The following is a 26,304-nucleotide window of genomic DNA, read 5'->3' as shown; positions in this document are numbered from 1 at the left end:
ATCAGAGAGAAGGATACAGAATAGTGACCTATAACTGGCTCTCAATTCCGCACGGCTCCACCTCCCAGCCAATCAGAGTGCCAACCGATGCAAGTCCAGCTGGCCTCTGCATCAACACCATGATTGACAGGTGGAGACCCACTCTAAAACTGCTATGAAATCTTATTTCTATCCCTGATAATTCAAAACATGTAAAATGTGTTGTCATATCATTATTTACTATATAAGGCTACAAAAAGATTTTATTTAATATATGTCTTAGTAATATTAGAAGTCTTAAGGTCTACAATTCATAGAAGTGCTGAATTTTCAATTCCAGTACATCTGGTTTATGAATGCTAAATAATGTCAAATTGAAATAAAGCATTACTGAACAATCAGTAGTCTTCTAGGAATTTGTAATTCCTTAAAGACACAGTGGTCGTTGACATCCTGGTGGCTGATGTTCTGAGATGTCATTCATCCACTATGTCCTTCCCCTTTCAAATCCTCATGCATCTTATCTTTTACTGACAACTAATTGCCAGCTAATGTCCTAGGACTATTATATAGTGCACAGTCCACAAAGGGATATGTCATGTAGTTAGCTTCAGTAGATTCCCCGTTGTCTTTGCTAATAGCAGCTGGAACGGATTAAGCTACCTGGACATAGTTTAGAATAACCTTTTCAGGTTATCAGAACGGGGCTGTATGAAGGTATCTGTCCATCTGTCTCTGTGTATGTATACAGCAGATATAGATCATGGTGATCTACTTTAATGGTTCTCATAGTTATGATTTTAAAATGTATAGCTGTTGCAGGGGATGAATGTCACTAATGTGTATGTTCTTACACTAATCAACTGTTTTAACTGACTCATTTTCTACACTAATGGCTGGTTTCACAGACCATGATTAATACTATTCTTGGACTACCTAATGTTACTTGAGGTAAGGTAGTCCAAGACTAGTGCTAATCAGAGCCTGTGAATTAGCCATACATTTATTAACTGAAATTGAAAATGCATGTTAACCTTATAAACTAATGAACATGCGGTTACTGTTTTAGCCAGTGGTTAAATTGGAATTTTTAAAGAGGTGGAACAGTCATGGCCCATGTAAGGTTGTTGACAAGAGGCGTCTCCGGTGCCACCCCCACACCCACACCCCACACCCCACACCCCCTCCCCCCCATCCACCCCCACGATCACTCAATTAACGATGTGGGTTCTAACTTGGTCATCTTTTGTTCTGAGTTGGAGTAGCAGCATTGTACAACAGAGGACGTACACACCTACAACCATCAAAATTGTAATTGATTAAACTTACTATATATTTTATGTCTAGCTTAAAACAGTTACTGTAATTGTATTCTAGTGGATGCTCTGTGATTGGTAGGAATTTTACTTTCTATCAGAAGAACAGGAAAGGAATCCTACTTTCAATCAGAAGACCAGGAACGGAATCCTACTTTCAAGCAAAAGACCAGGAACAAAATCCTACTTTCAATCAGAAGACCAGGAACAGACTCCTACTTTCAATCAGAAGACCAGGAACGGAATCCTACATTCAATCAGAAGAACAGGAATGGAATCCTACTTTCAATCAGAAGAACAGGAATGGAATCCTACTTTCAATCAGAAGACTGGGAACGGAATCCTACTTTCAATCAGAAGAACAGAAATGGAATCCTACTTTCAATCAGAAGAACAGGAACGGAATCCTACTTTCAATCAGAAGAAAAGGAACGGAATCCAACTTTCAATCAGGAGAACAGGAACGGAATCCTACTTTCAATCAGAAGACCAGGAACAGAATCCTACTTTCAATCAGAAGACTGGGAACGGAATCCTACTTTCAATCAGAAGAACAGAAATGGAATCCTACTTTCAATCAGAAGAACAGGAACGGAATCCTACTTTCAATCAAAAGACCAGGAACAGAATCCTACTTTCAATCAGAAGACCAGGAACAGACTCCTACTTTCAATCAGAAGACCAGGAACGGAATCCTACATTCAATCAGAAGAACAGGAATGGAATCCTACTTTCAATCAGAAGAACAGGAATGGAATCCTACTTTCAATCAGAAGACTGGGAACGGAATCCTACTTTCAATCAGAAGAACAGAAATGGAATCCTACTTTCAATCAGAAGAACAGGAACGGAATCCTACTTTCAATCAGAAGAAAAGGAACGGAATCCAACTTTCAATCAGGAGAACAGGAACGGAATCCTACTTTCAATCAGAAGACCAGGAACAGAATCCTACTTTCAATCAGAAGACTGGGAACGGAATCCTACTTTCAATCAGAAGAACAGAAATGGAATCCTACTTTCAATCAGAAGAACAGGAACGGAATCCTACTTTCAAGCAAAAGACCAGGAACAGAATCCTACTTTCAATCAGAAGACCAGGAACAGAATCCTACTTTCAATCAGAAGAACAGGAACGGAATCCTACTTTCAATCAGAAGAACAGGAATGGAATCCTACTTTCAATCAGAAGAACAGGAATGGAATCCTACTTTCAATCAGAAGACTGGGAACGGAATCCTACTTTCAATCAGAAGAACAGAAATGGAATCCTACTTTCAATCAGAAGAACAGGAACGGAATCCTACTTTCAATCAGAAGAAAAGGAACGGAATCCAACTTTCAATCAGGAGAACAGGAACGGAATCCTACTTTCAATCAGAAGACCAGGAACAGAATCCTACTTTCAATCAGAAGACTGGGAACGGAATCCTACTTTCAATCAGAAGAACAGAAATGGAATCCTACTTTTAATCAGAAGAACAGGAACGGAATCCTACTTTCAAGCAGAAGACTGGGAACAGAATCCTACTTTCAATCAGAAGACTGGAAACGGAATCCTACTTTCAATCAGAAGAACAGAAATGGAATCCTACTTTCAATCAGAAGAACAGGAACGGAATCCTACTTTCAAGCAAAAGACCAGGAACAGACTCCTACTTTCAATCAGAAGACCAGGAACGGAATCCTACATTCAATCAGAAGAACAGGAATGGAATCCTACTTTCAATCAGAAGAACAGGAATGGAATCCTACTTTCAATCAGAAGAACAGGAACGGAATCCTACTTTCAATCAGAAGACCAGGAACAGAATCCTACTTTCAATCAGAAGACCAGGAACAGACTCCTACTTTCAATCAGAAGACCAGGAACAGAATCCTACTTTCAATCAGAAGACTGGGAATGGAATCCTACTTTCAATCAGAAGAACAGAAATGGAATCCTACTTTTAATCAGAAGAACAGGAACGGAATCCTACTTTCAAGCAGAAGACTGGGAACAGAATCCTACTTTCAATCAGAAGACTGGAAACGGAATCCTACTTTCAATCAGAAGAACAGAAATGGAATCCTACTTTCAATCAGAAGAACAGGAACGGAATCCTACTTTCAAGCAAAAGACCAGGAACAGACTCCTACTTTCAATCAGAAGACCAGGAACGGAATCCTACATTCAATCAGAAGAACAGGAATGGAATCCTAGTTTCAATCAGAAGAACAGGAATGGAATCCTACTTTCAATCAGAAGACTGGGAACAGAATCCTACTTTCAATCAGAAGAACAGAAATGGAACCCTACTTTCAATCAGAAGAACAGGAACGGAATCCTACTTTCAATCAGAAGAACAGGAACGGAATCCTACTTTCAATCAGAAGACAGGAACGGAATCCTACTTTCAATCAGAAGAACAGGAATGGAATCCTACTTTTAATCAGAAGAACAGGAACGGAATCCTACTTTCAAGCAGAAGACTGGGAACAGAATCCTACTTTCAATCAGAAGACTGGAAACGGAATCCTACTTTCAATCAGAAGAACAGAAATGGAATCCTACTTTCAATCAGAAGAACAGGAACGGAATCCTACTTTCAAGCAAAAGACCAGGAACAGACTCCTACTTTCAATCAGAAGACCAGGAACGGAATCCTACATTCAATCAGAAGAACAGGAATGGAATCCTAGTTTCAATCAGAAGAACAGGAATGGAATCCTACTTTCAATCAGAAGACTGGGAACAGAATCCTACTTTCAATCAGAAGAACAGAAATGGAACCCTACTTTCAATCAGAAGAACAGGAACGGAATCCTACTTTCAATCAGAAGACCAGGAACAGAATCCTACTTTCAATCAGAAGACGGAACGGAATCCTACTTTCAATCAGAAGAACAGAAATGGAATCCTACTTTTAATCAGAAGAACAGGAACGGAATCCTACTTTCAAGCAGAAGACCAGGAACAGAATCCTATTTTCAATCAGAAGACTGGAAACGGAATCCTACTTTCAATCAGAAGAACAGAAATGGAATCCTACATTCAATCAGAAGAACAGGAATGGAATCCTACTTTCAATCAGAAGAACAGGAATGGAATCCTACTTTCAATCAGAAGAACAGAAATGGAATCCTACTTTCAATCAGAAGAACAGGAACGGAATCCTACTTTCAAGCAAAAGACCAGGAACAGAATCCTACTTTCAATCAGAAGACCAGGAACAGACTCCTACTTTCAATCAGAAGACCAGGAACGGAATCCTACATTCAATCAGAAGAACAGGAATGGAATCCTACTTTCAATCAGAAGAACAGGAATGGAATCCTACTTTCAATCAGAAGACTGGGAACGGAATCCTACTTTCAATCAGAAGACTGGGAACAGAACAATTTCTGACTGTTACGCGTCAATTAAATGGTTCATGGTTTTATCCATTATTGCACAAATTATGATGTATTGAAGAGGACAACCCAGTCCCCTGTTCCAAGTAGAAAAACACAAATAATTACAGTTAGCAAAATAACTTACACCTACCTAGACTAAGGAAGGCAACTTTAGAATCCTCTTTTCTCCCAAACCTTTGTAAATCCAGTGCTACGTTTCAACCAGGATTACACTATGTAACACAATTTTTGTTCCTGGGTAGTAAGTGTTATTTCCTAATTGCTTATGCCTCAAAAGTATAGAAAATGGCTATTATTCCCCACAGACTTTGCTTTTGTGACTTCAAAAATTTTCAAATTTTCAAAATATCACTATTTCCAATGGGAAAATGGGCAAATGTGTATCTTTTCGTTCACATAAAGTCAGAAAAAAACAACATATGAATCCAAATTAACATGTATTTATACTAAAGTAATACAAAGTTGACTACAAAAGATTTAGAAGTGAGTAGTTTTTCGAGATTTACAATTATACTGTATTTACATCCATAATGAAAGCATGGAGACACAAGCACACAAACTCTAAGATCATTAGAGCAAGAAAGAGGGTTCCAGTGATAATGTTGTTCCAGCAAGAAAAGCTTATATGATCTTCATTTTCATAATATTTATTTAATTTCTACTATTACAGGGTACAAATATCAACCATTTGGGCTCTTCAAGGACTATTTTAAAAATATTGTTTAAGGCCTGCTTTTTAAGACTTTTTTGATTAATTAAATCAGGATTTCTCTGTGGTTTTATTGAGTTATTGTTTTCATTTTGTTGTTCATTTTTTATTGCCCATTGTTTCTTCTTTTAATGTTTTTCAATGTTTTTATCCTGGCGGCGATGTATCATGAAGATTCATTGATTGATTGATGATTCCCTACCAAACTGTTTCAGGGTATTTGTTAGTTTCGCATTTGATTAAGCATTGATTAACCTTAGATAACATTTATAATTTTGGATTATATTTAGGATATGCAAAACATATCTCTGAAATATATTTTTGATATAATGATACATTTTAAGGTTGGATTACCTCATATGTATTTTTCTAAATATTAATGTTTTCACATTATTAACATATCTTTTTAAACCCCGCAAGTTGGCAAGAAGCTACAGTGACGCTGAGAGCACAATCAGAATAAGAAGATATTGTCGGCAATGCAGCTGCCCTCTCAAATGAAAAACAAACTTTCTATTATAAGCTGGACATGAATTACTTGACAAATGTCCTTGTTTCTTTAAAGACACCTTAATGCCAGTGGATTTTGTAATATTATATTCTTGGTCATCAAAATATGTTTACACAAACACAGACTTTTTAAACCTAAGTGTTTAACATTAGTCAATAAAATGTATCAACTTTTCCTTCTCAATGAACTGTATGTAACGAACAATCATATATTAAACTTGTATGAAATCCTTTACCACTCTTCATTGAAGATTGGGTTCAGTGCCTTAATACTACACTAAAAATATATATTTTAAGCCATCAGCTGTGTTTCAATGAATGAAGACAAAATATTTGACTGTTTTTTTTTTTTTGTTGTGAATGTACTTTTCTTGCTCTCTTCATAAATTAGTTTTTTTTATACTGTGGCAAAGTGGTTTGTAGTGCACAGGTGTAGAAGTGAGGCACTGCTTTATAACAACAGTTCACCAACAGTTCAATGGTGAAAACAAAGCTTTATTAATTGCTTTTAAATAATAAGACTGACTATACACAACGATGTGTACAGCCAGTCAAAACCACGGGGTTCAGTACCAAAATAATAATACAATAACACATACTTTAAAACACCGGCATGATCACCAGTCCAAAGGTGAGTGCTCTGGCTGCAAGTGGTGTTGTGAATACGATACAAGTGCTTAACAGTGGTGCAGTGCAGTTTGGGTTTGATGCTGGCTTATTAGCGATCGCTCCTGGATATTTAGCCATCTACAAATGACAAACGTGAACTGTTAATAGACAGACAGTACAACACTAAACACTCATGGTTTTTTGTTACTCCTCCAGGTCAGTCCATAACCATAACAGAGGAACAGATTGCTTGGCCACATCCCCTGATATACCTTCAGTCACGCCCCCTTCGATAGCAAACGTTCCTCCAATCCATGATTGACACATCGCCTACCATATTAGAGTGATGACTTCTGGTGTTGTGGCTCTGCTCCCTTTCTGGTTGACCAACTTCCAACTGACCCTGGAATGAACTGTCAAACCATCTAGTCTGGGGCACACTATTCCTGTTAGAGAGCGCCCTCACAGGTCAGGAGGTAGATTGTTGATTCAGATTCATTCACTCTGTCACAAAGACATAATGATTTGGAAATTAGAGTACCTGTATCCCATTACTAAGGCTAACAACGAGATGAGCAGAGTTTATAAATCTTTAACTACGCCTTCCAATACACTGCAAACCACAGCCTCAGCAATTAAATTGATTAATATTAAAATGTAAAACACAACCTCAGCAATTAAATTGATTAATATTAAAATGTAAAACACAACCTCAGCAATTAAATTGATTGATATTAAAATGTAAAACACAACCTCAGCAATTAAATTGATTAATATTAAAATGTAAAACACAGCCTCACCAATTAAATTGATTAATATTAAACTATCATGCAACACAACCAACATACATCTTTACTACAAATAATGCGAGCAAACACATACCTAAAAATAATTGTCAATGTTTCCAGCTTTTATTTTGCTAGTGTAATTGAAGTAAAAAAGTATAAAACTATGGATATTGAAGAAATAGGTATAGAAAAACTGAATATGTCAATATTTTACCTTTGATATTTCATGCTTCGGTAACATTTAATTCCACTATAGATTACTTTTCAATCCTGACATCTGAACCCTATAAAAGGATCTACCTTCCCATCACATTACTTGTTTTCCTGTATATTATTAAAGTAGCTCTTGATACTGTTAGCTTTAATGTTGTATTTACAGCAGTGACAGCATGTTTCTGACATGGTCTTTTACTGTATATACAAGCTTACCTTGAAATATAGCAGTGCTATGGTGTTAGACTACTCTTCAGCTTCATACATACTTTAACAGAATACTAACCTCAGATACATCAGGATCATATGATGTGTGGAGATCCTGCTGAAACTGAACTGAATAGTTTCTTGCACATGATATCACAACCCCATAGGAGAGACAACAAGTGCAGTATGCCAGTAACATGCAAACATTCAAACCAGACAAAGTGTAAAAACTATATGTGCTTATATCACGTTTACTACAATATGTGACCTGGGGTAATGCTTACAGCATAATTTCATAGCCGGTATAATGTTTTAGTTTTAATAATTATACACATGCCTTGTAAACACATACAAAATTATATATTTTTCAATCTGTTCAAATATTTAGAAATATTTTTGTTTACAGTTTTAAACTTTACAGTACAGATTGTCTAAATAATTATCGGTGCTACTAATCATTACCACAAAGAAGCAGGTTAGTTTTGCGCCAAAAAGAACAAAACAGTGCCATCTACTGTGAGAAACTAATATTACAATTTTCAGAGTTGTGTTGTTGGTTTAGTATGAGGTATTGTGCTGTTATAGGTGATCTAGCTGAGCTATCATGTCTACACTGTGGGCATTACATAGCCTATTGTGCTCTAAATGCAGCTTTCTTTCTCAACTTCACTTCAATTATGCTATTTATCATGCTTGCCCATATTTACCAGAACTGGTGTGCTGGTGGTCATTAAGAATTGGGAATTGGATTGCACAAACGGTTGATTTTGCAAAATGTGTATACATGCAGTACGCAACAGTAAACTGTTCAAAATGTCCTTGGGTTACAACAGACCATTTTTAAAACACATGTTCAATAATAAAGGAACAATGGGTGTTTTTATTTTTTTGTTTGTTTTTTTAAAGGAATCTTCCGATTTGTAGCTTCAAGTTCAAATAGAACTGTATTTGCTAATCCGTAATAAACTATTGCAATAATTAACATCATATTCACGTCTGATTTTCTTACAAAGATACAAATAAGTACATGTAACCAGGGACGTCGCTAGGCCTATTTTAGGGGGGCTTTAGCCCCCCTAAAATATTCATTCGCCCCCCAATAAATTAATATATCAGTCAATATATTTTCTCTGTGATTTCTTTTTTTTCGTCAACCGTTCCATCGCATTTTAAACGTCTTACAGGGCGGGCACTAGGACCTGGGGGAGGCGCTAGTGACTGTTAGGCCTACTTGTAGCTAACATTTTGGTTAACGTTAGCTACTTCTGTGGCTTGAGACTGCTAGCTAACAGTAAACTGAGAAAAAGGCTCTGACAGGACGGATTCATGCAGATAGGCTACGATGTGAATTTATGGTAAGTTAGAACAGAGAGAGAGAGAGTATTCACTACTATAGACTTTGGTCATAATCAAAGCTTTGTTAACCAATGCGTTTCAATGTGAGGCAGCCTGTAAGTTACACTGTAACAGGCGTTGCGAGCTAGATAACGGTAACGTTAAAGGTGTATTTTAAATTCAACATAAGTTATGTGGCGATGATATCTAATTAACGTTGTATTTAATGTAGTTTTGCTATCTGTGCCAGGCTATAAATGAGACAGATGACCTAACATCATGCACATATCTTTTCAATTGCTTTCATTAAGTAGGCCATTGCAAAACAATTATCAGTAGGTGTAGAAAAGGTGACATAGTGTTGATCACAATGTCATTATATTATCCTCAATTTCTCAACTGTAGGCTAGCTAACAACTAACGTTAGATGGATATAAGAAATTCTTCAAGAGAGGCAGTGCCAGCAGCTCTGCTGAAGGCCAATCCGGTGAGAAATGAAGATTTTACCAGTTCAAACAAACAAATTAAAACTTAAACTGATTAATCACCTATTAAGCCTTGAGTTATTGTAAATATGAGTTTAATAACAGTACATGTCAAACACAGCAGACAAGAATGAGGGAAAGAAGCTGGAGGCTGACAGGGATGAGGGAGCATGTCTGATGAAGGTTAATGATAAAAAAAAGTGAGTAGATGTTTAAGCTTTCAGTTAAATTTGTACAGCATATGTCTTACTTTTGTTAGGCATAAATAAATGATGTTCATGATATCTTAAAGTGTCATGCAGAAAGAAAGGCTTCTGTGCAAGGCAGAGATCAACATGCGAGCTGTATAAGTGAGAGAGAGAGCAAGCATGCCCAGAGAAAGAGGGACAAGAAACAGATCCAGAGTGGGAGGAACAGCGAACAGATCCAGAGAGGGAGGGACAACAAACAGATCCAGAGAGGGAGGGACAACAAACAGATCCAGAGAAAGAAAGTAATCAAGCCGCTGCAGCAACTCCTTCCAGAAATGAGAGCGATTTAGGTGACAGTGGGCCCAGACAAGTGAAGCTGAATAGTTACCCACACGAAAGTTTCGGTACACAGAAAAGGGCATTTCAGCACTGCTGGTTTGAGAAATGCAATTGGGTAGAGTACTCTGTCCACAAAAACGCAGCTTTCTGCTTTCCATGTAGAGTTTTTGGCAAAAACATTAAATTTGATTCTTTTGTCAGTAATGGCTGCAAAAATTGGAAAAAAAGCTTTGTTTATCTTCGGTAAACATGAGATAGCACAAACACAGAGACAGTGTTGTGGCATGGCAAAGCTACCAGGCAACTAGCAATCATGGGAACATTGCTCAAATTTTAACATCTGCCCATGCTAGTGATATTGCAGAGAGAAGGGAGTATCTGAGGAGAATTGTTATGGTCACTTCAATGTTAGGAAGACAGGGACTCTCTTTCCGTGCCAATGATGAATCTAGTGAAAACACAAATAGAGGGAACTTTCTTGAATGTATGGAGCTTTTGAAGGAGTTGGACCCTTTCCTGCAAAGGTACAATACTCCATCAAATGCAACGTATCTCTCTCCAGAATCTCAGAATGACATGATCGAATGCTGTGCTCAAGAGATTACGGACACAATAGTCTCTGAGATGTCAAAGTCTGGAATGTATGCCATTATGGCGGATGAGGCCAGGGATGGACAGTCTGAACAGCTGGCTCTGTGTGTTAGGTATGTGACAGAGGGGACAGTTAACGAGCGTTTACTAGCACTAGCAGAAATCAAGTCATTTGATGCCCAATCGATAGCAAAAGAGTTGCAACAGCAGCTCCAAATGAGAGGGGTAGCAGGCCTAAAGTGCGTTGCACAGACCTATGATGGTACAGCTGTCATGAGTGAGTCCAAAGAGCTTAATTTGGTGTTGTGTCATACTTGCAGGGCTATTCCAGAGGCTGCTGAGTTTTTCAGTTTCTTGGAGAATTTGTATTTGTTTTTCAGTACATCCCTAGTTAACCACCACAAGTTCAAAGAAGCTCAGTCCAAACTTGGAATAGCATCAGCTGAACTTGTGCAGCTCTCAAACACTCGCTGGGCCTGCCAGCTGCGGTCCGTAAATGCAGTCCTGGACACTTTAACTGCTATTTTTGATTGTCTATCTGCCATTGGATCTCTCATGGCTGTTGGTCTGAGAGCAAAGCTTCATAAGTTCTCCACAGTGTATTTGCTACTGATGTTTCAGTCTCTTCTTTCTATAACTGAGGGACTACACAACGTCCTCCAGAACGAGACTGTAGACCTGGCAGAAGCTTGTTTCGGTAAACAAGCTGTTTGTGGCACACTGATAGGCAAAAGCACAGATGCATTTGCCACTGAACTTTATGACAGAACCAAAGCACTCTGTGAAATTCACAATATTCCAGAGGCAGATGCAGCAAGAAAGCGCAAACAAAGGAAAATGGGAGATTTTGTGGTGGAGACCTCCTTGGGTTTAGGCACAGAATTGACATGTTCCCAAACAATGAAAACAGAGTTGTTGCTCCCCTGCTTGGACAGGATGGTTTGTGAGCTTGACCAGCGATTCTCGACTGTAGATGCAGGTCTGCTGAAAGACATACAGGCTTGCAGCCCCAACTCAAAAAACATCCTAGATACATCATGCTTAACTGAATTTGCCAAGCACTACGGTATTGATGTTAAAACAGAAGAGATGTTGGTAGCCAGAAACTTTCTTGCCTGGAAAAGAGAGGCTGGATGTCCTCCCAAAGATATGCTTGCTGTGCATAACCTGGATGATGATATGTTTCCTTCTCTGAAGGAAATCATTCAAGTTGCCCTCACAATTCCTGTGAGCAGCTGCTCCTGTGAAATGTCCTTTAGTGCACTGCTATTTTTCAGTTTTTTTAATTTTATTTAGCCCATTAGTTTAATTTAGTTTTGCCCCATTGTGGATGATTCTGTTTAAGATGTTCCATGTGTCTGAATTATTTGGTTAATTTTGAGCAACAATTAACAAAAGGGTGAAACTTAAATAAAGATTTATTTTCTAATGGTATAATATGACCCGCATGTCTTCTCATTTCTCTCTCTCTCTCTCTCTCTCTCTCTCTCTCTCTCTCTCTCTCAAAATAAAATCCAAAAAGTATTTTGGCTACATAGTACAGCCATTTTTGTGCCTTTTGTTGGTGCTGGATGGATGGGGACAGAGTGGACTTTAATTTCTTTATTTGGATAGAATTTAAGTAAGTAATATTAGATCAGTGTCTAACACAAACTATGAGACAGGTATACTTTTGGGCAACCTTGACCAAAAATAACCTTATTTTGGTAGATTTTACACCCGTTGTTACTCTAAAAATACATGATGAAAATAAGTTTTGGGGGCTTTAAAAACAATCCTGGGGGAGTATGCCCAGACCCCCCCCCCCCAAAACAGGCTTAGCACCCCTATCCATGAATCTCTAGTGACGTGCTTGTTTCAGAGTCATGTAAGATAAAGAGGAGATGTGATAACGTTTAGTGGACTAACTAAAATTAATCACGTGCTTTCAATAACTCAAAGGTCTCTTCTTCAGGTGAAAGTAGTCATTTAAAAAATATTCTAAAAAAACTCCTTTTCCCCAACCACAGTGTGTAGCATTTCTGTGATTAAGCCACCAGAGGGAGCCCCAGGTTTGGCTAAGTGAAGCAGCGGTGTGAGGTCCATTCCATTCCAATTTCATCTTGCATACCAAGTAAATTGGGGCCAGTTTGGAAACCACCTGCCAGATTGTTGTGTACAGTGTGTTAGAGTTGTTTTGCAGTGTTGTTCAGTGGTTGGTTTGTGAAAGTGTCTGACAGTCTGCTTCCTTGTTGTCTTATTAAATCACAGCACATTCTTTTTACCTTCCTATATCCTGTCATTTAAAATGAGAGATTATATAGGCATGGTTTTATATTGGGCAGTAATTAGCAAGAATATGAGAATATGAGTCACAGTCAATGACTTAATTATGTATTGTTTTATATATATATATAAATTTATTTTCTTACTTCTGGCTACCCTACCTTCCTTACTCATTTTATAACCTATTAAGGCACTTGCTAAAACGCTTGTCTTTATGTTTAACCTACATCTCCCTGTACATACCCCAAAAGTCTGATATGAGACTTTGATAGAGGACTGACCATAGGTGCAGGTGCATCTAATTTTTCAGGTCAAGGGAAGATTTTTTTTTTTGTTAGACTTCTGCTTCAGTAAAGTTGCTGCATTTCAGTCCTTTGCTGTTCAGCGTGTTTTCCATTTGCTCCAGTTGCACTAACCATTCTTGGCAGGATGTTATAAACAGATGATCTCGGCGGTACTGCGGTGAATGTTTTACTGTCGCTGTCACTTTATATGATTCCTAAAGAATTAATATTTTTCAATCAAAGTATTTCCTAATGCTGGCATGGACTGGCATAATAATTAGAAAATGCTTACTGGTCTCTGGCTTACTGTTTTTTTTTAATATTACTCCCAGTAAGTCAGATAGCTATTTCTAGTGACAGTGACACAATATATCTGAGCCGAGGTCAAGTACAGTACACTTTTAATTACTGGCAAAGACCCGCTAGGGAGGGTCAGACTGCAATCAGCAGTAAACAGGAAGGTATACAGCTTCTTATAAACCATAATTATGTTTGCAGTACCCTGCCCCTGTGAGGCATATGTAAATTATTTTAAGCTTCATATCTGGACTCTTTTGCACTCATTGTGTCTGTCTGCCACACGCTACTATTATAATAATATCCCTTCTACTGAGCTTCTTATTTCCCTGAAGTGACATGAACCGAAACGGACCTGTCAGCATATTTTTGTATTTGCTACGATACAGTGCCACCTATTGACTGAAATGTACTGTGTTGCTCTGCACCAACCCAAAGTGTCTGGAACACATGCCAACAGAAAGCACTGGATTGAGAAGACAGCAACTGGTAACTGTAACTTAATTTGGTGGGTCTCAGTTTAGTATATTAGAGCATCAGTCCACCTAACACAATCACCAAATAAATTGGCAGAAAAAATAAATAAAATAAAAACATTCCACCCAAATGTACGGTAATGTATTGCCAGCATTTTTTTCACGGAACATGTAAGCTCATGTTTGTGGTTCATTCTAAGAAAACATTGTATTTTTATCAGTACTGATGTCCAAACTTCTTTCTTGGAATTTAATTTTTTTTCTCTTTTTTCCCCCCATGTTTTGGCAGCATGTCAGAGGAGGGAGGCTGTTTACTGACTTTGCAGCTGCTGTTAATATCAGTTACAATCATTCACAGACTGTTTTCTTAGTGAGCTCACTCTTTTGAATAACATTTATTTAGTTGCAAGGGGTAAGTTTGAGTTTTCTTTATTGTTTTAAGGAGCAGTGCTATAAAACTATATTCATCTGCTTTCTTTACAAACATTGTAGGCCACAATGTGATATGGGGAGAGGTTAAGAAATTCCCTTTGTGTGTTTCTGAAGGAAAACATCAAAGATGAATGTGCTGTAATGTGATCAGATTATTAATAATATACCAAAAGAACAACTCTCAATTCAAACATCTCCTTTGTAGATGTAAAGCACTTGCTTAGCCTCAGACTAATGTATGTACTGAATATAAACTTGTGGCTTGTCTGGGTTCCAAAACAGTAGCTTTTATTACTTTAGGAAAATAATGTAACATAGCACAACAGATACAAGTCACACTCTTCTATCAGCCACCTTGAACTTCTCTCCACTCTCTAGACCCCTCTCTCTACTTCAGTAGCTCTTAAAGCTCATCCCATATAAAGCAGTGCAAACAGTATGACACAATGCTAACTAATTCAGCAACACTTCAGTAACACCATGTTACAATATAAAGAAACATTTATAACACTGGCATGGTTTTTGTACTGTAATATGGTTATAATGTGTGGCCATAGTTTATTATATTCTCACCCTATGACCACATGGAAGTTCTAGTGAAATAGCATTATGGGGCAAACGGAAGCCACAACCTTGCTGCCTCTCTATGCTCTCATCTCGGCTGTGATCTGAGATTAAACATTCCGACGAACATTTGTATGGTTAATCTGCTATTCACTGATACATTGCCTCCTCTCATACTAGCTGCACTCTTTTAAAGTCATCAATTAATTGCCTGGGCAGAATTAAATAATTGGACGAAACAAGTAAATCTGCACAGGAAAAATAAATCCAGTACTAGTACTGAATAACGACCGGTGGACAGCATGGAGTTACTGACCACCAGGTTTTAATGGTATATGCTGGGCAGTAGCCTGCTGATAGCCTTCTCATAAACTGGGATGGTCATGAAACTTGTAATCTCATCAGATGGTTCCCGTTAATGGACAATCTCTCAAGACCTTTATGCCTTTTCTTCAACCAGAAACTTTCATTCCAAAATGCAAAGGCAACTGTTTCCAGTGGCAGTGACTATGAACCCAAACAGTTATCAGTGTGCCATGCATTATGGTTAAATTATTACCGCAGCGAATAAAGAAAATCCACCATAAAAGGATATGCCAAGCATTCCCAAAAAAATGAATCATCGTCTGTGGAATCTGTGTGTGTCTGTGTTGGGGGGGGGGGGAGGCGGTATTCAGGCTTTCTATTCAAAAACAATTATTACATTCCTTCCCAGTGGACATCTGAGTGACCCTCCCAACACTCACTCTGCTGCAAATGGATCAGGATTAGCTTTCGAGGCCCAGAGCTGAATTGATTTATTATGATCTGGGCTGGTGTCACATCCTGGACATGCACTACCAGCGATTCATTTGTAATCCGACTCCAGGAGAGAGAAAGGGAGAGCATGACAGGACTAGACTGCAGCGCCTCAGTCATGTGTCACTGCTGACTTAGGTGAAGGTTTGTTTTGAACTTACAATGGCTACGTCTGTGGATATCTTGTGTGTGTGGTCTTTTTGTGTGGTTTATCCGGCTGTATAACAACATTTGTGAATAATTGCAGCAACAGTTTATTTTCACAGTGGTGATTTATTTCACTTCAGCCCTTTATCAAGAGCGCAACATAACCACACTGTTCAGTGTTGCCAATGGGTATTGCCGATGTGACAGGCATTGCAGTTGCTTGCTAATTTAGCATCCACTTAAGGGAGCTTGTATGAGTTTGTCGCTGCTGCACCTGCTATTGCTAGCATAATATGAACCATTTAAGGTGGCAACTTCACATTTTCAGTGTTGTTGAAACTTTTTTTACAGGAAAAATCTAATGGCACCTTTTACTTCGACCTGTGATCCAAAATGGCTGCCATATTAGCATGCCTGCCAACTTTTGAAAATACAAAATTGGGAGTTTCATCAGTCTCACTGGGAGACAGGAGATCAAGCTCTATATTGGGAGTCTCCAGCTGAAATAAAAGGCTTATCGGGTTTGTATTAGGGTCAAGTGACTTTTGAAGTTACAGCTGCATAGAGACAGTTCACTTTACGTTATTGTCTTATAATGATTGGTAAACAGCTGTATTCTTGATTGTCTTGCATAAGTTTAATTACCAAATGTACCCTTTCACTGCCGCATTGCTCTGGCCATATCAATCATCATGCTTTAACATATGGTGTTTCTTTTAGTTACTACACAGTTGTATTCTACGATTCTCCCAATAAAGTTCCATTACTGGTGGTTTCCTCTGAATATAAACTATTTCGGTGTCACATCACCTCTATCAATAATACAATCTCGTTCATATTTCCACAATATGCAATATTGCAGGTATGGACTTCATTTTTCAACATAGTAAGGTACATGTTTAAGAGGGTAGGTAGCAAATGAAGACAAACAGTAGCGATAGACTTTAGGTTTATAAATCTGTTACTTGCTTACCTACTCAGATTTTCTCATCTTCTTAATAGCAGGCCACCAATGAATTGAAATAGCTGTAATGTCAATTACAATTATCTATGGTACTATATGTTGTACCACTGTCTTTATATATATGTCACTCTATTTGTAAAAATCTCTCTAGGCCAGCTCTGTTTTAATCAAGTCCTCTGAGTGAAAGAATCACAAGTATTCAATTCTTAAACAGAGTAGCAGATTGGCAGCATGGGCTGGGCACAGTCCATCAGCACCATTCAATAAGATGGATAATGAAGTGTAGTACCTGAGGCAGTTTCAGACAAGGAGAGAATGCTTACTGAGGCCTAGTGTTGTACACCTCGCGACAAGCAGTTGAAGATGCAATGAGACACAATATATATTCCTTTCTCTCCACTTTATCGAAGCTGTGAACACTGCAGCTCTTACTATAACATTCCCCATTGGCAGTTTCAACCGAGTCCTTAAACTTCTGGCTTGTTTGTTACGTGTATACAATTAATAGTTTTATTTTATTAAATAAAAAAATCCTGCAAAATTGCATTTTGGTGTAAAGACCTTGATATATCCTGAAAAATGTTCCAGAACAAGGCTTTGTTTAGTACCTGTATACATTGTATATAAATCAATATGTTTAATGTTAGTAATGCTGGAAATGAGAAGAGGCTTCTCATCCCATAGATGCTCATGTTAACACAGCAAAAGAGGGTGTAAAAAAAATACATCCACTGTGTGGTACTGATGTACAGTATTTCTTACACACACTAGGGGGGCGGGGGGCAGAGTGTTGGAGGATAACTGTACACTCCGGTGTACCAATTGCACTTAATAATTTAACAGAAGGGTACAAAACTCCTGCTTAGTTATATCTTCTTCATTTTGAGCTTTGCGTTTGAGTGACGGCTCCCCCCACATACAAACAGGTGGTCACATTTTGGGGAAAGCCCATTGCGAACCTCCATCCTTTCCTCCAAATCTACAGTGGCTTTCAAAAGTATTCACCCCCCTTGGACTTTTCCACATTTTATTGTGTTACAACATGGAATCAAAATGGATTTAATTAGGAGTTTTTGCCACTGATCAACACAAAAAAAGTCCATAATGTCAAAGTGAAAAATAAAATCTACAAATTGTTCTAAATTAATTACATATACAAAACAGAAAATAATTGATTGCATAAGTATTCAACTCCTTGAGTCAATATTTGATAGAGGCACCTTTGGCAACCTTTACAGTCATGAGTCTATTTGGGTAGGTCTCTACCAGCTTTGTACATCTGGACACTGCAATTTTTGTCCATTCTTCTTTGCAAAATTGTTCAAGCTCCGTCAAGTTGGATGGGGACCTTTGGTGAACAGCAATTTTCAACTCTTTCCACATATTCTCAATTCGACTGAGGTCCGGGCTTTGACTGGGCCACTCCTGGACATTGACATTTTTGTTTTTAAGCCACTCCAGTGTGGCTTTGGCTGTATGTTTGGGGTCATTGTCCTGCTGGAAGATGAATCTTCTTCCAAGTCCCTGGTCTCTTGCAGACTTCAGCAGGTTTTCCTCCAATTTCTCTGTAATTTGCTACATCCATTTTGCCCTCTATCTTCATTCCCTGACGCAGAGAAGCATCCCCATAGCATGATGCTACCACCACCGTGCTTCATGGTAGGGATGGTGTTCTCAGGATGATGTGCGGTGTTAGGCTTGTGCCAAACATAGTGCTTAGCGTTGAGGCCAAAAAGCTCTATTTTGGTCTCATCAGACCATAGAATCTTCTTCCACTTGGTCTCAGTCTCCCACATGCCTTCTGGCAAACTCTAGCCGAAATTTGATGTGAGTTTTTTTCAACAATGGCTTTCTTTTTGCCACTCTCCCATAAAGGCCAGTTTTGTGAAGCACCTGGGCTATTGCCATATGCACAGTGTCTCCCAGCTCAGCCGTGGAAGACTGTAACTCCTTTGGAGTTGCTATAGGCCTCTTTTTGGCCTCCCTGACTGTGCCTTTCTCACCCAGATACTCAGTTTTTGAGGACAGCCTGTTCTAAACAGATTCACAGTTGTGCCATATTCTCTACATTTCTTAATAATGGACTTTACTGTGCTCCAGGGGATATTTAATGCTTTGGAAATGTTCTTATATCCTACCCCTGATTGGTGCTTTTGAAGAACCTTATTCCGGATTTGCTTTGAATGTTCCTTCGTCTTCATGATATAATTTTTGTTAGGAAATGTACTAACCAACTGTGGGACCTCCCAGAGACAGGTGTATTTAACCTGAAATCATGTGAAACACCTTAATTGCACACAGATGGACTCCATTCAACTAATTATGTGACTTCTAAAGACAATTGTTTGCACCAGGGCTTATTTAGGTGTGTCATAGCAAAGGGGGTGAGTACTTATGCAATAAATTATTTTCTGTTTTGTATTTGTAATCAATTTAGAACAGTTTGTAGATTTTATTTTTCACTTTGACATTATGGACTTTTTTTGTGTTGATCAGTGGCAAAAACTCCTAATTAAATCCATTTTGATTCCATGTTGTAACACAATAAAATGTGGAAAAGTCCAAGGGGGGTGAATACTTTTGAGAGCCACTGTATATAGTATTGTGTTTTAAAATTCCAGCTGATTATTCACTCTAGTCTTCAATCATTGCTCAGTGAAGTGATGTCCATGTATAGGATGTCACTCAGGGCAGGTGCTGATTGGACAGCTCCAGTGGCATTCCTGAGCTGTCCCAGACGATGATCATAAAAGAAAGGAGTGCAGTCTTGCTGCCAACGGCTGTATCGATAGTGCATCACACAACACTGCCCCTTCCATTAGTTTTTGAACATCTTAATGTATAACCCTTTGCTCAAAATGAACAACTCTTATTAACAGTTAAATAAAATTTGGCCCTTAAAATAAAGCGTGACCAAATGAACTCATAAGTCATGGAGAAGAAAAAGAAAATTCTGTACAGTAGGGGGAGTAGAGCCATTTGTTATCTAGAACCTTCTACATTAAATGCCATGCCAAAAATGTCTGAAAACACCAGCACTATCCATTTTGTTGTTTAAGCAATGACTGAAGACATCATTAGCATCTAACTGCTTCTACACTTATTACTACCTTCCCTATGTGGAGCTATTTTGTTAATTTGAACACATTTAGTAACTGTTTGTATGCACCACCGTTGCAAGTCAGTCTTTTAAAAGAGGTAGCTACCTCAAATTAGTTTTTTTATCTGGTAAAATAAATAAAATATTGTAGAATGCATGATATTTATTGTTATGCCACAATGGAATTAACTGCCCCTCTTACTTCTTACTGCGTACAGAACAGTTAGGTAGATGCTGCTATAAAATTTACTTTTTAAAGTTATATCCACTCGCTGCTCTTATTTTCTGTACAGTTAGCATACCCTAAAATTCTGTTAAATCACTAATGCATTGGCTTCCTTTTTTTCGTTACATTTATAAATGCTGCCATAGAAACAAATACAAATACCGTCATTTATGCCTCTTTATACATTTCAAGAAATCTTTTTATTAGCTGATTATTGTAAGTCCAAGGACTCTCAAAGTGTGCCATGAGTCTATATTGAATTTTAGCAGATGATCAAATCCAAAGGTTTTTGCTTTGTAGTTAATAATTGTAACTTGGTGCGCTTGTGTGTTTGGCAGCATGCACCAGCACCTAATGCCAGCTCCTACTGGGAATTGCACCTGGAGATGGGTTGAGTTCCCAGAACATAATTGCCTCCAGCAGGAGTACAGTTGACTAGTAAATGAAGTTCCAAGTAGAAGGAATCATCAGATGCCTCATTGTGAAGCATTACTTTGGTTAGGTTACAGCTGCATTCAAGGCTCATTTAGTTCAATTTATGATAACTTGGATTACTTCTGATAAACAAGCATTAGAGACTAAAGAAGAGCATCAGGTTGGAATAAGTTAAAGTCTGGTTCACATGATGAACCTGTGCCTGTCTGATACAAGCTGACTTAAAATGGAGGGATTTGTTTTTCTTTCTCAAAGTAATTGTACAGACAGAATGACCTGTGGTTTGAAAGAATAATAAAACACTGAATTAACATGTGCATTATCATTCTGAACTTAAAGCATTGAGTGGTTAGAATTGGAGCATCAGGAAAAAAATAATAAATAAGAGAATGTACTTCCAGAAGAAATATTGAGACTGCCTGCAAGGATTACCAGAAATAGTGGGATGGTTATTACTTCCAACACATGGATGTAATTTCAATAGTGCATATTTGATCCAGTGGTGAAAGGCCTGGTGTAATAATCGCAGGTTATTGATTTGTCCGCTGTAAAAAAAAGTCTCACCAGCCACAAAACTGAAAGACTGATATTTATATTTTATTGGCCTTAAATTTAAAAGAAAGGAAAAAAGGTAGTTAGAGTAGGAATTTCAGTTTAAGCAAATATTTAAACATAATATACAAGGAGAATCCTGTACATATGGCACATTGTATAAATAAAAAGGACAAAGGAGGATACAGACAACATGCCCCACATGTTGACCTGTTTGTATCCAGTTTTAAATAACGTTATCATAACAGAGACAGAAGTGTTAAAAAGGGACTAGGAGCTCTTAAAATAAACAAACCCCCTGGGCCAGATGAGATCCTCCCAATAGTACTCAAAGAAATGAAAGAAGTTATTTACAAACCACTAACCAAGATCATGCAATAGTCTCGAGCCACAGAATGTACCAACAGACTGAAGATTTGCAAACGTAATACCAATCCACAAAAAGGGAGACAAAACCGAACCAGGTAAATACAGACCAATAAGCCTAACTTATATTATATGTAAGCTTATGGAAACCATAATAAGATCCAAAATGGTAAATTACCTATATGGTAACAGTATCCTGGGAGACGGTCAGCATGGTTTTCGGAAAGGAATATTTTGTCTAATGAACCTGCTTGATGTTTTTGAGGATGCAACATTGATAATTTCAAAGCATAAGACATGGTTTATTTAGATTTCCAGAAAGCCTTTGACAAAGTCCTGCATAAAAGATTAATTCTCAAAATGAACGCAGTAGGATTTCAAGGAAATGCATGCATGCACATAAATTAGGGAGTGGTTAACGTGTAGAAAACAGAAAAGTGCTGATTAGAGAAGCATCAAAATGGAGCGAGGTAACCAGTGGTGTATCACAGGGATCAGTATTAGGCCATCTGCTCTTCCTAATCTACATTAGTGACTTAGATTCTGGTGTAGTAAGAAAACTTGGTAAATTTGCAGACGACACAAAAATAGGAGCAGTGGCAAACACTGTTGCAGCATTCAGAATTCTTAAAAAAGGTACTGACAAAGGGGACTTTTTCGACCTGAAAAAAGAAACAAGAACCAAGGGTCACAAATGGAGGTTAGATAAAGGGGAATACAGAACAGAAAATAGGAGGCACTTTATTACACAGAAAATTGTGCGAGTCTGGAACCAACTCCCCAGTAATGCTGTTGAAGCTGACACCATGGGAACCTTCAAGAAGCTGCTTGATGAGATTCTGGGATCAATAATCTACTAACAACCAAAATGGGCAGAATGGCCTCCTCTTGTTTGTAACCTTTCTTATGTTCTTAATATTTTGTTTAAAAGAAAAATAGTCCAGGAGAGTGATCAGTCTATGCATAGAAGTGTTAGTGTGTCAGTATTCTTGAGCCAGGGATTCACTCGAACACCACAACAGTAGAAGGCTGTCAAACCTTATGTAGAGTGAAAATAAAAATAATGCATGAATGTTCTTTCAATTGCAGCATCCACTGCTCACTCTTTTTTTCTCTGAATGTAGTACTGCTATGGGTTTCTTTAAAACACAGCACAATACTCTCGCACAAACCCTCAGTGACCCTTTGACGCAGAACTTCCAAGGTTGGCCACATTTGGAAAAAGCCCTGAAACGTGTTTTTCTTGGCCAGGACAAGCCACAGATGGCCCCAGCCTGCAGTGGAAATGAAGCATTCATTTCCAAAGACTCCTGCCCAAACCCTGTTTCTGGAACATTTGTTATATTTATCCCCCTCTCCAACATCTCATACAAATCTGGAGTCTGACCTAAAGAGTAATACACTGGAGAGTGATTTACACTGCTATACTGCACTTCACTCTCATCACAAAGTTGTGAAGTAGTTTTGATTAAATAAAACATGTTGTTTTAATAAACAAGCAGCAGTCTAAAACAGTTTAATGAACACTTAATTTCTCCGTACAGACTTTAAATAACTGTGAGAGGTTAGTGGGTGGGGCATCGATGGAGACCAGTAGTGACGTCATACAGGCAACAGATGTTTGCAGGTACAACCTTTAAACCCAGGGGTAACCTTTAAACCCACAAGGGTAGCTGGGCAGAGTTTTATTAGTGAACAGAGTCCCAGCGGTAGCAGAGAAATCTTTTAATAATAATCACATAAAACAAAAGAAACCACCCCACCATACCAGCGATGGTAAAAGGGGCTTGAAAAATGCTGCACACATTAAATCATATACTTGCACTTCGCGCCCGAAACCCGGTTGTCCCATATCACACAGTGGGGGTCGTCCCGCTGCACCTCTGCTCCCTTCCTAGGTAAACAGAAGCAAACACAAATAATCCAGGAGTGTAGATAGCGTAAGAGCACACACTACTAACAGAAGGAAAATCAAGAGAAATTTTAAAAAATCATAAATATTCAAACTATACATAAAAGTAATACACAATAAATACAACTATATCAACTATAAAAGAAACTACAAAAACAACAGTAAGAGAAACAGTGGCTGGCACTCCAGAACTCTGCAAACATAAGAAAAACAAGGATTACAAAGTACCAGCCACAGTTTATAAAAACAACAATATATAAATATAAAAACAATACCTCCAGACGGCGCAAACAGACAAATACGCCTGTCCTAAACAAACAAGAGGCAAAAATTTAAAAAACACGTTTAAAAATAAACAAAACAATTTAGCAATAAATTGAAATCACACAGGGCAAGGCGGTGCAGCCAGCTTACCAAGCCGCAGGTGGAACGCCAATCAGAAAATATAGCAGACAAAGAGGAAAGGTAAAGAACCAAGGCAGCCAGTGATACCTGCCACTTCTACAGTGGAGCGTTTTATAGGTATAATCAATCAGGCAGTAATTAATAAATTATCTCATTAGTTAAGGCTAAGCCACCTCTCCGGGGTCCCACCTGCTACACTAGGTTAAAAAAGCTCTTAATTTATAAGCATTACTTTCAGGTCATCTGTTATACGTACACTTAATATTTTAGGTCATGTAACCTGGCGTGTGAAATGTTGTCAAAACTAATTTCCTGTAATAAGTTTCTATTAATAACTGACATGCTTTGCAGATAGTGATAAAAAAAAGAGCACTGTAGATGATTGAGAGTACAAAAATGGACTTGGAAGAAGCTACACTATTAAGGTCATGCTGCTTTACACAACGTCAGTGAAACATGCTGCATGCAACTAAGTGTGTAATAGAAGGTTGCCAGAGATTCCATTATACAAGCCTATTAGGTCACCAGTTGCTGTTGTGTAGTAAAAAACAAGTAACACAGTTCAAAGTCTGTGTTGTTGGAAAACACAACAATGGAATGCTGTAGTTAGATGGTTTTGTAAAAAAATAAATAAACAACTTTCTGAAGGTTTCTGAAGATATGTAGAGAAAAATAACACATGAATTCTGAGTTTAGTAAAGTCACTACTTCTTATTAAAATAGTTTGCATGTATAGGATTCAGCATCATTTATTAAGTAGCTTCAAGAGTAGACAGCCTCCAGGTTTCATTTTCTTTCTTTTACTACCATTTTATGATGTTTGCGATGATTTAATTGTGATTTTTTAAAATTGTTTAAGTGTGTGTTAAGGTGTTTGGTTATGTTCAGGAGATGCTGTAGACATATACAATGTAGGTTAGATCATCCAAAGTGTCTTTATAATACTCATCGCCAGCCCTATATAATGCACAGATGTGTATTGCCAACTTAACTTGGGTAACACGATTCAGGGGTATGAGGTGCCTAAGGCTAATAGGAGGGATGGGCTTCAGTATGTATTACATGTTGCAAAAAAATTAAGAAGTCATCAGGTATCATGTACTGAAAACTGAAATTATCTTAATTAATACTCACTTCGCAGTTTATTAATAAGGGAAGCTGTACGCAAAATAAGTTTAAATAACACAGTGTAACAAATTATTTATTTATTTTTGTTCCTGGGTAGTAAGTGTTATTTCCTAATTGCTTATGCCTCAAAAGTATAGAAAATGGCTATTATTCCCCACAAACTTTGCTTAGAAGTGAGTAGTTTTTCGAGATTTACGATTATACTGTAAATACAGTATAATGGTAAATCTCGCAAAACTACTCACTTTTAAATCTTTTGTAGTCATTTTTGTATTACTTTAGTATAAATACATGTTAATTTGGATTCATATGTTGTTTTTTTCTGACTTTATTCGAACGAAAAGACACACATTTGCCCGTTTTCCCATTGGAAATAGTGATATTTTGAAATATCACTGTCCTGGTCACAAAAGCAAAGTTTGTGGGGAATAATAGCCATTTTCTATACTTTTGAGGCATAAGCAATTAGGAAATAACACTTACTACCCAGGAACAAAAATTGTGTTACATAGTGTAATCCTGTGACCAGGATAACTAGTGGTGACATCAGACCTGGAAGGACGCAGAAACAAAAACATGTAATGGCGGTGAACCTGAGACGCTACGGTGTCCAGTGTTTTATTAAATAATAAACAAACAAAAGATTTAAACAAAACACACAACACTGAAAATAAAGGGCGCGCTGGCCAAACAAACAGACAGACAAAATGGATGTGGACGAACCCAACAAACAAGCACGGTGCTGGCACTTCAAGCATGCTGTAGCAATTGTTATTCTAATCAAAACTCTCCTCTCTCTCACCCGTTCTCCACTTCCGAACACACAACCCAGAGTGAGTGAAAACATGCTGTTTTTATGCATCTGTACCGAGACTCCATTGCTAATCAATCATTGAATTGGAGCCCTTGAGCGCAGCACACCTGGCCTCAATGGCCACCTCCCCCCTCAGTCCCAAAGTCCTGGTTTATAGTCCTGGCCCAGGAACAGGCGCAGCAACAGGCCAAAGGTGGCAGCCACGGTGGGAGGTCCTCCTCCTACCCCAACAGCTGTAGCGGCCAGGCCGACTGTATACAGGCCGGCTCCTCCGGCCAAGGCAATCCTCGCTGCTGCTCGGCTATCTGTGGGGGTGGTCTCCTGACCTTCTCCCCCTTCTCTGTAGCCAGCAGCTCCCCCTTGTGGGGCTCCGGCCACCAAATTCCCTGCAGTGAAATTGCTCAGTGAAAAAATCTTCTGATCCATCCCCCCCTTCTTCATAGCCGGCAGCTCCCTCTTGTTGGGCTCCGG

At 38.3% G+C, this 26,304-nt stretch overlaps 1 long non-coding RNA gene across 1 annotated transcript; it reads left to right on the top strand.

The window, feature by feature from the left end:
* Nucleotides 1–14,305: 14,305 nt before the first annotated feature.
* On the top strand, nt 14,306–16,675 carry LOC121308562. The gene is made up of 3 exons (XR_005948523.1): nt 14,306–14,402; nt 15,702–15,922; nt 16,283–16,675. It is a non-coding gene; the product is annotated as an uncharacterized LOC121308562 (long non-coding RNA).
* Nucleotides 16,676–26,304: the final 9,629 nt, after the last annotated feature.

The sequence above is a fragment of the Polyodon spathula genome, chromosome 3 (assembly GCF_017654505.1).
Source record: "Polyodon spathula isolate WHYD16114869_AA chromosome 3, ASM1765450v1, whole genome shotgun sequence".
NCBI lineage: Eukaryota > Metazoa > Chordata > Actinopteri > Acipenseriformes > Polyodontidae > Polyodon > Polyodon spathula.
This window is presented reverse-complemented; position numbering and strand designations above follow the sequence as displayed.